Below are 12,366 nucleotides of genomic sequence, written 5' to 3'. Positions count from 1 at the left end.
TGTCGTGTCATTCTGAGTGAATAGCGTGATCTGGTTGCAGGCTGAGTACACCCCATTCCAGACCTGTCACGAAGGAAAAGTCCCTGGCAGCACCAGGAATTTAAGCCGGTTAATTACGTTCTCATTATGGAGAATGTACGTCAACTGTACGCTTTCAGATCTCTGGCTCCTGCTTCTTGCACTAAAGTTCTGATCACATAGTGTGAGACGACTCACCCTCTCTTTATTTCCACTCAAATAAATTACAAGAATGCATATCGTTTGATACAAATAAGATTATTCTCGTAAACGCTTTACAAGATGCCCGATACGACCGCTTGCTGCGGCTCACGCCTGACAGGAATGCGTCCGCGCACGGCAGCGTTTCCTGGACTCCTTGCGACCCTTAACGAAGGATCGGATGCTCCAGATAGGCACACGCGGGTGTAGTTAGAATCCACGCGACAGGGAGCTGGCTACACTGGGCAGGTCGACCTGACTGGTTGAAAAAATGTAGCGTTAGCTGTAGAAATAGATGATGTCACGAACGCTAGCGGTCGAGTTCAGGTTCATTCTGTACGGGAGAGCTTCTTTGCACCCCAACAGCCTAGGGAGATGACATTAAAATGACGCAGCCGAACGCTCGTGCCAAACATTCGAGATTTCTTCCCCTTTCCCATGTAATTATTACTTTGAAAAACTTGGGAGACGCCTTATTGTATTTCATATTTGATGTGCCTTCCTATTATAGTTTGCATGTTGCAGAAGTATGCCATTTCAAAGCAACGGCGTATGGAAGGTTTATCAAAGACACGTCTTTTTGGCACGATTTGTTACAATCAAATGTCAGGTAATTCACATATCGACGGTGAAAGCCTTTAGACAGCAAAATGAGAATCATGGTCTTAATTTGCTGATGCTTTCCGTAGCATAACGGATAAACGGAATGATTTACAGCCGGTTTCTTCCAACTATTTTTTATTCACCTTCTAGTTTCTAAAATGTCGCGACGCTTTCTTATTAATGTCAGAGAAATGTGTCCTGTAATATTCGACATTATCTACGTGTGCGAGCGCTGTGTGTCAAGCGTAAGTCTGTTCGGTTTTGTGAATGTGACAGGGAATACGGACCAACGAATTGCAAGAATGGTGTTCTGAACCACATGCACATACACTGGGGAGATAAGGTGATAATGAATGGTATAAACGACCTGCTGATATCAGATATTCACTAGGAAAACGAACCAGAGTTCTGTGACAACTTTTCTTTCTTAATCATATTGAAATATGTACACTGCAACAAATTGCCTTGTTTATTTTCTGCCAAAGCAGTTACATACGTTTTTGGCTTCTATATGCACTGTTTCTGGAATTCGTGAAATGGTTCTACTTTTCATTATTCAGCTACGGAGAGCACGCAAAATTTTGTAAATGTAACTGGAGGGCATATATAGCATAGATGAATGAATAGACACAGTATAATTAATTCAAATACTACAACAGAAGACTTCATGATTTATCCACGTGCTAAGGACACGTTTTTATTCCCTGGTCGACAAAAAATGGCTCAAATGGCTCTGAGCACTATGGGACTTAACACCTACGGTCATCAGTCCCCTAGAACTTAGAATTACTTAAACCTAACTAACCGAAGGACAGCACACAACACCCAGTCATCACGAGGCAGAGAAAATCCCTGACCCCGCCGGGAATCGAACCCGGGAACCCGGGCGCAGGAAGCGAGAACGCTACCGCACGACCACGAGCTGCGGACCCTGGTCGACAGAAAACCCTTCTATGCCGGGAGAACGGTCTAAGACACCTTCACGCCGGCTCGACTGGTATTCGTCGGTCGATATACATCGCGGACGCTCGGCTACGTCATTTTGTCGTCACTTCCTTAGGCCGTTCAAATCCAAACACGCTCTCCCGTTCTGCGCATCTGACGTTAAGCAATCTCCGACAGCGTTCAGTGAACGTTATAGTCAGTACGAGTATTAAACGTGATCGTAGCCAGCTATTTAGCTGTGCTGCGAGTTATTACGATATTGTAAGCAGTTACTAACTCTACGCAAGCAAGTGAGAGACGTAATTTGCAGGATACGTGCTTTCTCCAAGCGCAAAGCACAAGTATGCACGAGCCGCAATAGTCGCTTTGAACTGTCAATGTTGCAGTTCCTGTCTGTGCCTCGACCTGCGCAGATTGCAACATAAGTGAGTGACAAAACTCAGAGAATAAAAACAAGTTATTCATTTTCTCTCCAGTCAGCTGTATTTATTTATTTCTGACTAGGTCCATCCCAATAGCTGAATGGTAAGAGTGACGGGCTGCCGTTCTAAGGGGCCCCGGTGCGGTTCCCGGCTGCGCTGGGGATTTTCTCCGCTCAAGGACTGGGTGTTGTCTTCATCATCATTTCATCCCCATCCGGCGCGCATGTCGCCCAATGTGGCGTCGAATGTAATAAGACTTGCATCATGGCGGCCGGACCTGCCCCGTAAGGGACCTCCCGGCCAATGACGCCAAACGCTCATTTCCATTTTCCATTTCTGACTATTTGCAAAGAATAAAAAGTACTGCTGACTGCAGATAAAATAATAACGAAAGAGAATGATGCATTAAATGTATCCGCAACTGCGAATATGGACAACCATCAACTGTAGAATGGAATGACGACAGTGAAATTTTGTGGCAGACCGGAACTCTAACGGTAATTTCCCGTTTATCAGGAGCGGTCGTCTTACCATTTGGCTATCAGAGCTGGACATAGGGGGAGACCCAAACCCGCACATGTCGTCAACTTTTCCTCTACAACCTGTACTCATCCATCCATTATGTAAATTCCCGTACAGGTGGGACATTTTACTTCAAAGTAGCTTGCACGGCGTCGGCGGATAAATACAATATTGTTAACTTTCTGGCGGATTAAAACTGTATGTCGTGCCGGGACTCGAACCTGGGACGTTTACCTTTCGCAAGAAACTGCTCCACCGAATATCCTATCCCAGCACGGCTTATTATCCGCCATCACAGCTTTTAGTCCGCAAGATATGCAAGTGAACTTCCGGTAAGTGTGGAAGGCAGTAGACGGGGTACAGTTGGAAGTACAGTTCTAGGAGGATCATGTGAGTCGTGCTCGGATAGGTCAGTCGGTGGAGTACCTGCCCACGAAAGCAAAGGTCTTTGGTTCGAGTCCCAGTCCGTCAACCAGTTTTAATCTGCCAGAAAGTTTTAAATCAATCTACACAACGCTACCGAGAGAATAAAATGTTTTTCCTCTCGCTAAGATGACATTTTGCAATTTACTTCGACAGTAAATTATCAAAAGGAATTACGTACGTCTACATATGCACTCCGCAAACCACTGTATGGTGCGTGGCGGAGGATACCTTGTATCCGTACTATTTCTTTCCCGTTCCATTCGCAAATGGAGCGAAAGAGAGACGCGCCTCGTTTCTCCTATCTTATTTTCGTGGTCCCTGCGCAGAATACACGTTGGCGGTAGTAGAATTATTCTGTCTCCAGCTTCAAATACCGGTTGTCTAATTCTTCCCAATTGTTTTCCGCAAAAAGAACGTCATATTCCCTTCAAGAATTCAGATTTGAGTTCCCGAAACATCTCCGTAATATTCGCGTGTTAATCGAATCTACCGGTAACAAACCTAGCAACCCGACTCTGAAATGCTTCGGATGTCTTCCTTTAATCCATCCTGGTGGGGATCCCAAACACTCACGCAATACTCAAGAATGAATCCTACTGTTGTTCTGTATGCAGTCTTCATTATAGATGACCCAAACTTTCCTACTATTCGCCCAATAAACCGATGGAGACAATTCGCTTTCCCTACTAGCGTACTTGCGAGCTCGTTCCGTTTCATACCGCTTTACAACGTTTCGCCTATATGTTTTATCAACGTGAATGCGTCAAGCAGTGCGCTACTAATGCTGATTCGAATATTACGGGATTGATTTCCCTACTCATCCTCATTAACGTTTTTCTTCATTTACAACAAGCTGCCATTCATCACAACAAGGAAACATATTGGGTACGTCATCCTGTATCATCCTACAATCACTCAACCACCATCAGCGAATAGACGCGGATTGCTTCTCACACTGTACTTCGGGCCATTTACGTATAAAAAAAATCGCGGTCCTATCACACTTCGATGGGGTACTCCTGACGATACTCTTCTCTCTGATGAACACTCGCCGTCGGGTATATCGTACTGGGTTCTATTACTTAAGAAGTCTTCAAGCCTCTCACACATCAGGGAACCTAATCCGTATGCTCGGACCTTCGTTGACAGACTACAGAGAGGCACGTGTCGAACGTAATCTGTGGCATGTTCAAAATGAAGACGGGACGTTCACAAGTGCTGAGAATGATTTCAATGGAATTTAAGCACCAACTAATGATGGCCCAGGCGGCCGAAGCCGTTTGTTTGTAAAACAAATATGCAACCAGCGCTCTGAAATTCCATTCAAAAGACTTTTGAACTGACCTGACAGTTCATGAGAAGCGGTTGTCCTGGTAGCACCGGTGCGCCTGGTAATACGCAGAACCGTGGCTGGGCACAAGGGGCCGGAGAAGAGATCCCTCTGCCAGTTCGCGGGCGCGGAAGGCCTTTGAAGCCCGCACGCAGCTGCGGCCGCGGGATCAGGCGCCCAACGCACGTCCTGCTGACGCGGGTAACGCAGCAGCCTGCAGCATTCTGGGACTCTGCCTAGCTGCGCGTTAGCTGCAAGTGTCAGGATTCCTGGAAACCACGCCACATACGGCTGTACGCAGAAAATACTGGGATAACACCACTATGGCGTCGCCCTCGACTGAAAAACTGTGGCCGGCCTGGAGGATGAACTGAACATCACTGTACCATACACCGTGGCGAGAAAAGAACAGGGGATAGCGATATGCAGCTGATGGCTGTATCGCCACTGACATGACAAACGTCATGGGATAGCGATATGCGCATGCACTTATGGTGGTATCATCGCGTACCAAGCTACACTACTGGCCATTAAAATTGCTACACCAAGAAGAAATGCAGATGATAAACGGGTATTCATTGCACAAATATATTATACTAGAACTCACATGTGATTACATTTTCACGCAATTTGCATAGATCCTGACAAATCAGTACCCAGAACAAGCACCTCTGGCCGTAATAACGGCCTCGATACGCCTGGGCATTGAGTCAAGCAGAGCTTGCATGGCGTGTACAGGTACAGCTGCCCATGCAGCTTCAACACGATACCACAGTTCATCAACAGTAGTGACTGACGGATTGTGACGAGCCAGTTGCTCGGCCACCATTAACCAGACGTTTTCAATTGGTGAGAGATCTGGAGTATGTGCTCGCCAGGGCAGTAGTCGAACATTTTCTGTATCCAGAAAGGCCCGTACAGGACCTGCAACATGCGGTCGTCCATTATCCTCCTGAAATGTAGGTTTTCGCAGGGATCGAATGAAGGGTAGAGCCACGGGTGGTAACACATCTGAAATGTAACGTCCGCCGTTCAAAGTGCCGTCAATGCGAACAAGAGGTGACCGACACGTGTAAACAATGGCACCCCATACCATCACGCCAGGTGATACACCAGTATGGCGATGACGGATACACGCTTCCAATGTGCGTTCACCGCGATGTCGCCAAACACGAATGCGACCATCATGATGCTCTAACCAGAACCTGGATTCAACCGAAAAAATGACGTTTTGCCTTTCGTGCACCCAGCTTCGTCGTTGAGTACACCATCTCAGGCGCTCTAGTCTGTGATGCAGCGTCAAGGGTTGTAACGTCCCCTTAGAAGACTGTGTTTAAACTGACACACAATATTTTTTAGCGCAACACAATCTGACATTCCATAATCCCTACAAAAGAATGGCCCTGACTAACATTAACCTATACCTTTCACAAATCACTTACCTCACAAAAATCTTCGTTACTCGAACTACTGCAATACACCGAGCGCCACTACTGCCAGCTAAATAAAAGATTCAAACTACGGAAGGCACTAACTGTTGATAGGCATAGTTAGCAAATGAAAGATTTTAATAGAGAACAAACAATGTATTTACCTTAATAGTGTTGAAAAATCATAATATACATAGCAGTTCATGACATCGAGTCCTACAAATTTCAAAACTCCGCCATTTCTCTCCCCACATCCACTACTGCTGGCGGCTCACCTCCAACTGCGCCACGCTACGCGCTGTTAACATCCAGCTGCCCAACACTACAATGGCAGACAACAATGCAAACTAGCCACAGACTGCACACAGCACAGCCAGTGATTTTCATACAGAGCGCTACGTGGCGTTGCCAATATAAAAACCTAAACAGCCTACTTACAGGGTAACCGCAGCCATGGTCTCCGAGCTGATTGTCCGTGCCGCTGCAAACGTCGTCGAACTGTTCGTGCAGATGGTTGTTGTCTTGCAAACGTCCCCATCTGTTGACTCAGGGATCGAGACGTTGCTGCACGATCCGTTACAGCCATGCGGATAAGACGCCTGTCATCTCGACTGCTAGTTATAAGAGGCCGTTGGGCTCCAGCACGGCGTTCCGAATTACCCTCCTGAACCCACCGATTCCATATTCTGCTAACACTCATCGGATCTCCACAAACGCGAGCAGCAATGTCGCGATACATCAACCCGCAATCGCCATATGCTACAATCCGACCTTTATCAAAGTCGGAAACGTGATGGTACACATTTCTCCTCTTTACACGAGGTATCACAACAACGTTTCACCAGGCAACGCCGGTCAACTGCTGTTTGTGTATGAGAAATCGGTTGGAAACGTTCCTCATGTCAGCACATTGTAGGTGTCACCACCGGCGCCACCGTTGTGTGAATGCTCTGAGAAGCTAATCATTTGCATATCACAGTATCTTCTTCATGTAGGTTAAATTTCGCGTCTGTAGCACGTCATCTTCGTGGTGTAGCAATTTTAATGGCGAGTAGTGCATAAAATGTCAGTGCATTGGTGAAGCTGTCATTTGTATTCAGGTAACTCATATGAAAAGGTTTCCGACATGATTATGGCCACACGACGAGAATTAACGGATTCTGAACGGGGTATGATTGTTGGGACCTAGACGCTTGGGATATTCCATTCCGGAAATCGTTTGTGAATTCTACAGGGTGATTCATAAAGAATACCACAACTTTAGGAATTTAAAACTCTGCAACGACAAAAGGCAGAGCTAAGCACTATCTGTCGGCGAATTAAGGGAGCTATAAAGTTTCATTTAGTTGTACATTTGTTCGCTTGAGGTGCTGTTGACTAGGCGTCAGCGTCAGTTGATGCTAAGATGGCGACCGCTCAACAGAAAGCTTTTTGTGTTATTGAGTACGGCAGAAGTGAATCGACGACAGTTGTTCAGCGTGCATTTCGAACGAAGTATGGTGTTAAACCTCCTGATAGGTGGTGTATTAAACGTTGGTATAAACAGTTTACAGAGAATGGGTGTTTGTGCAAAGGGAAAAGTTCTGGACGGCCGAGAACGAATGATGAAAATGTAGCACGCATCCAGCAAGCATTTGTTCGCAGCCCAGGAAAATCGACTCGCAGAGCTAGCAGAGAGCTGCAAATTCCATAATCAACTGTATGGAGAGTCCTACGAAAAAGGTTAGTTATGAAACCTGAACGTCAACTACCCGAGGCGATGGATCGGCCGCCAGGCAGCCCGTGACAGAGCACTTCATCACTGGCCTCCAAGAAGCCCTGATCTTAACCCCTGCGATTTTTTCTTATGGGGGTATGTTAAGGATATGGTGTTTCGGCCACCTCTCCCAGCCGCCATTGATGATTTGAAACGAGAAATAACAGCAGCTATCCAAACTGTTACGCCTGATATGCTACAGAGAGTGTGGAACGAGTTGGAGTATCAGGTTGATATTGCTCGAGTGTCTGGAGGGGGCCATATTCAACATCTCTGAACTTGTTTTTGAGTGAAAAAAAACCTTTTTAAATACTATTTGTAATGATGTGTAACAGAAGGTTATATTATGTTTCTTTCATTAAATACACATTTTTAAAATTGTGGTATTCTTTTTGAATCACCCTGTACATTCTGAGACCCACAGTGTCGAGACTGGGCCGAGAATACCAGATATCAGACATTACCTCTCAGCACGGACAAGGCAGTGGCCGACGGCCTTCAGTTAATGACCAAGAGCAGCGGCGTTTGCGTAGTGTTGTCGGTGCCAACAGACAAGCAACACTAAGTGAAGTAACCGCAGAAATGAATGTGGGACGTACGACAAACGTATCCGTTAGGACACTGCGGCGAAATTTGGCGTTGATGAGCTATGGCAGCAGTCGACGGATGCGAATACCTTTGCCAGCGGCACGAGATCGCCTGCAACACCTCTCCTAGGCTCGTGACCATACTGGTTGCGCCCTGGTCAGATCAGTCCCGATGTTGGTAAGAGCTGATGGTAAGGTTCGAGTGTGGCGAAGACATCACGAAGCCATGGACCCGAGTTGTCAACAAGGCACTGTGCTAGCTGGTGGTGGCTCCATAGTGGTGTAGATTGTATTTCCACTGGGTCCTCTGGTCCAACTGAACCTCTCATTGAGTGAAAATGGTTATGTTCTCGTCCTTGGAGCACGGTTCCAGGCATCCATCGCCTTCATGTTCCCAAACAACGTTGCAATTTTTATCGATGGTAATGCGCCATGTCACCAGGGCTTAATTGTTTGCGACTGGTTTGAAGCACACTTTCAACAATTCGAGTGAATGACTTGGCCATCCAGATCGCCCGGCATGGGATGTAATCGAAAAATCAGCTCCTGCACAAAATCCTCCACCCGCAATATTTTCGCAGTTATGGCCGGCTACAAGAGGCAGCATGGCTCAGTATTTCTGCAGCGTACTTCCAGCGACTTTGCAGACCAGCACAATATGGAATGCATTTCTCTGCAAAGAAAAGTGAAATAATTGTCACAACAAGGAAGAAGAATAGGCCAAATGTGGATATAACTTGTGGAGGGGAAAAACTACAAGTGGTAGAGAACTTCAAGTACCTGGGAAGCATGATTGAAAGTAAGGGGGGAAACGCAATGAAAATAAATGAAAGGTGCAGAAAAGCAGGGCAGTTCTACAAATGCATTAGGGGGCTTATTTGGAGCAAGGAGGTGCCACAGAAATCCAAGGGAATTATATACCGAACCTACTTTGTCCTCATATTGACATACGGAAGTGAGACATGGGTAATGCACAAAAGCGACAAAAGTAGAATACAGGCTAGTGAAATAAAGTTCCAGAGGAGCAGGTTGAGTGTAACAAGACGAGACAGATTGCGAAATGTGTATGTGAGGGAAAGACTAAAGGAGGAACCAGTACAGGACAGGATAGAAAAATCAAGACTGCAGTGGTATGGACACATGAAGAGAATGGATGAGGGAAGAATTCCAAAGAGGATGTTTGATCTGCAACTGGAGGGGAAGAGGCCCAGAGGAAGACCAAGAGATAGATGGGTGAAGGGAGTGAAGGAATGTGTGACGAGAAGAGGAGAGAACTGGACGAAGGTGGAAGAGGGGGAATGGTGGAAAGACAGAACACGATGGAGAGGCTTGTGTTCCCGACAGACCCAGCCAGTGGCTGGAAACTGTCCAAGAAGATGATGATGACTTCCAGCGACTTGCTGAGTTCGTACAACATCGAGTTGCGGCACAACGCCGGCCAGGTCCGACGCGATATTAGGAGCTTTTCTCACTTCATTGTAGTTCACGAGGCGAACTTCTATTACCTAAACCATGCACAAGATTTTTGCATTATATGTTAACGTTCTTTATCGAACTGTTGAAGTCTAACTGACAGAGTGCTGAGTATCCTCCGCGAGGTCCTGGGTTCAGCTCCAGAATGCAATGTAGAATTTTCCTTGTCCCAGTCCCTCCAGGACGCCCCCGCTGGCGACTCACCTTTGTTATCAAACAAGCGTCGGAGACCTTTCCCTGAGGTAAAAATCCTTCGGGGCAATGTGCCCGCCATCCTCCCCTCATAGTGCAGCGGAGAAGAAGGCCTGCACTGTATTTGCAGCCAGACCTGACAGACTCGCACCACTTTCACCTTACTTTTTAACTTTTTGATTTCTGATCTCTAGTATCAAAATGTATCCTGTCTGCTGATGACGATTATGTATTCTGTAGATCAACATTTACGGAAGAAAATATTAAACACTTATTCGTCAGCATGACAACGTGTATTCAGAAATCGTTCCCGCTAATAAGTGATTGTGCCTGTAAAGGATTTTTTATTTATTTTTTTTAAAATTATCGCTACCAGTCACAAAGGCAACGGCCTTGCCGCAGTGGACACACCGGTTCCTGTCAGATCACCGAAGTTAAGCGCTGTCGAGCATGGCCGGCATTTGGATGGGTGACCATCCGGGCCCCCATGTGCTGTCGCCATTTTTCGGGGTGCACTCAGCCTCGTGATGCCAACTGAGGAGCTACTCGACCGAATAGTAGCGGCTCCGGTCAAAGAAAACCACCATAACGACCGGGAGAGCGGTGTGCTGACCACACTCCCCCCTCCTATCCGCATCCTCATCTGAGGATGATACGGCGGTCGAATGGTCCCGACGGGCCAATTGTGGCCTGAAGACGGAGTGCTTACCAGACACAAACTTAGTTAACTATCATATTACTTATTTATTTAGCGACATGTTTCGAGGGAATACCTCATCTTCAGGCTAAATGGCAGTACAAAAACAAGTCTGCAATAAGGTCATACTGATGTTACATAGTCTTTCCATAAATGCTGTGGTTATTTTTGTTCTTCTGGCATGGCAGTCTTGTTGTGATGCGCTGAGGTGTTTCCATTTCCGTGTCTCTCTTGGCTTTCCTGGTCGCTGCTCACAAATTTTCACTAACGTAACAGTAACTTGGTGACACGATCACAAAAACACACAATCCAGCAGTCGCAGGTCCAGCTGCCGACCAGTTGCCAAATAATTTTCAACGTGCCACAGTCAGCTGTCTTCAGATAGCCAGCGCCGAGTGTCGAAATGTTAACTGGGCCTCAACTAATATTCGCTGACCGCAGCAGTCCACAATGAACTATAAATAGATGAGCTAGCCATCGTTCAATGAGCTAGACTGAGACTAGTGTTCAGAATTTCTGCGTAAGTGACACGTCTTTGCACCTAACTGAGGTTGAGCATTTATTTGTGCACATATTACTTTAATAAACGATGATGATCGTATTTCATTATTGGCCGGTAGATTCCATCTTGGGTTTTTCGGCCTTTTTCTTTGATGTCACTTCGGCGACTTCCTGCTTGCCAACGATCATGATGATGATAACACTGATTGGTATTTATGATTGATCGTTTTGCTGTAATTGTTTTTGTTGTATTTATCCTATTGCCCTGTGATCAGACAGATGTAACGTGTAAGCACGCTACCTTTACGTTGGGCGCCGAACTTGTGTAGTGCACACAACATAATACAATACGTTACTCCACGAAAACTTCTACTACATTTCGCAAATTAACTATATATCCGCAAAGTTGCCGCAGGAAAAAATTGTTGTATGGATCCATAAAACATATTTCATACTGTAGCAGGTGTACACTCTAACCTAATAAAATGTGTGTAGTTGAAAGAGATACTTCGATCATAGCACTGTGTAACTAGCTCGTTAGTTATGAAGTTCAAACACTTTTTATTCCTGCTGGCTTTCATTACGCGATTCTTCGCTTTCAGCACCTGGCTTCCATAAAGTGAGTTACAAGTTTTAACTACCGTCGACATAATCGGATCAACTTCCAATGCAGAACGGCCTCGGTAGCGAGCGGGAACGACGTGGAGCTCGTTACTCCTGCGGATTCAGGTTGTCGTAGTTACTGCCAGATGGAAGCACTGCACTGAAAGTACGTCTTGTCGATGGTACAACTCTCCTCACCTGCCCCACACTTTCCCGTTAGTGGGTGTATAGAGGGAGAGGAGATGTCAAGGAAGGTTAGGGTTCGATGTCGGAGTCATTACAGTCGTTGCACATTCTCGGATTGCGGAAGGAAATCAGGCATTTCCTTTTCAAAGAAATCCTCCCGATTGATTTAGGGAAACCACAGGAAAGCTAAATTTCGATTGTGGATGGAAGTATGGACTGTTGCTCTCCCGACTGCACGTCTAGTATAGGGTTATTCCTAAGCACCTTCATGGATTCAGAAGACAAATGTGCGAAAACTACAACACATACAGAAAATGAACACATATCAGTGGGTTTAGCATCTCTTCAAGTTTAGATCCGTAATACGTGCCTTGGTACAGTTTTAAAGGGGACAGGCGAGTCAGAACATGTAGACAGATAATCCGCTTCGTATTGACGAATCTAATAGATGCACTCCTGTAGAAAGGCAACCCA

General features: G+C 46.0%; 1 pseudogene; it reads left to right on the top strand.

Annotated features, from left to right (window-relative positions):
• The first annotated feature begins 10,288 nt into the window (after window positions 1-10,288).
• On the top strand, window positions 10,289-10,406 carry LOC126485811 (5S ribosomal RNA; annotated as a pseudogene).
• Window positions 10,407-12,366: the final 1,960 nt, after the last annotated feature.

The sequence above is a fragment of the Schistocerca serialis genome, chromosome 6 (genome assembly GCF_023864345.2).
Source record: "Schistocerca serialis cubense isolate TAMUIC-IGC-003099 chromosome 6, iqSchSeri2.2, whole genome shotgun sequence".
Classification (NCBI taxonomy): Eukaryota; Metazoa; Arthropoda; class Insecta; order Orthoptera; family Acrididae; genus Schistocerca; species Schistocerca serialis.
The sequence above is the reverse complement of the archived record's forward strand: the minus strand, read 5'-3'. Positions and strand labels throughout refer to the sequence as shown.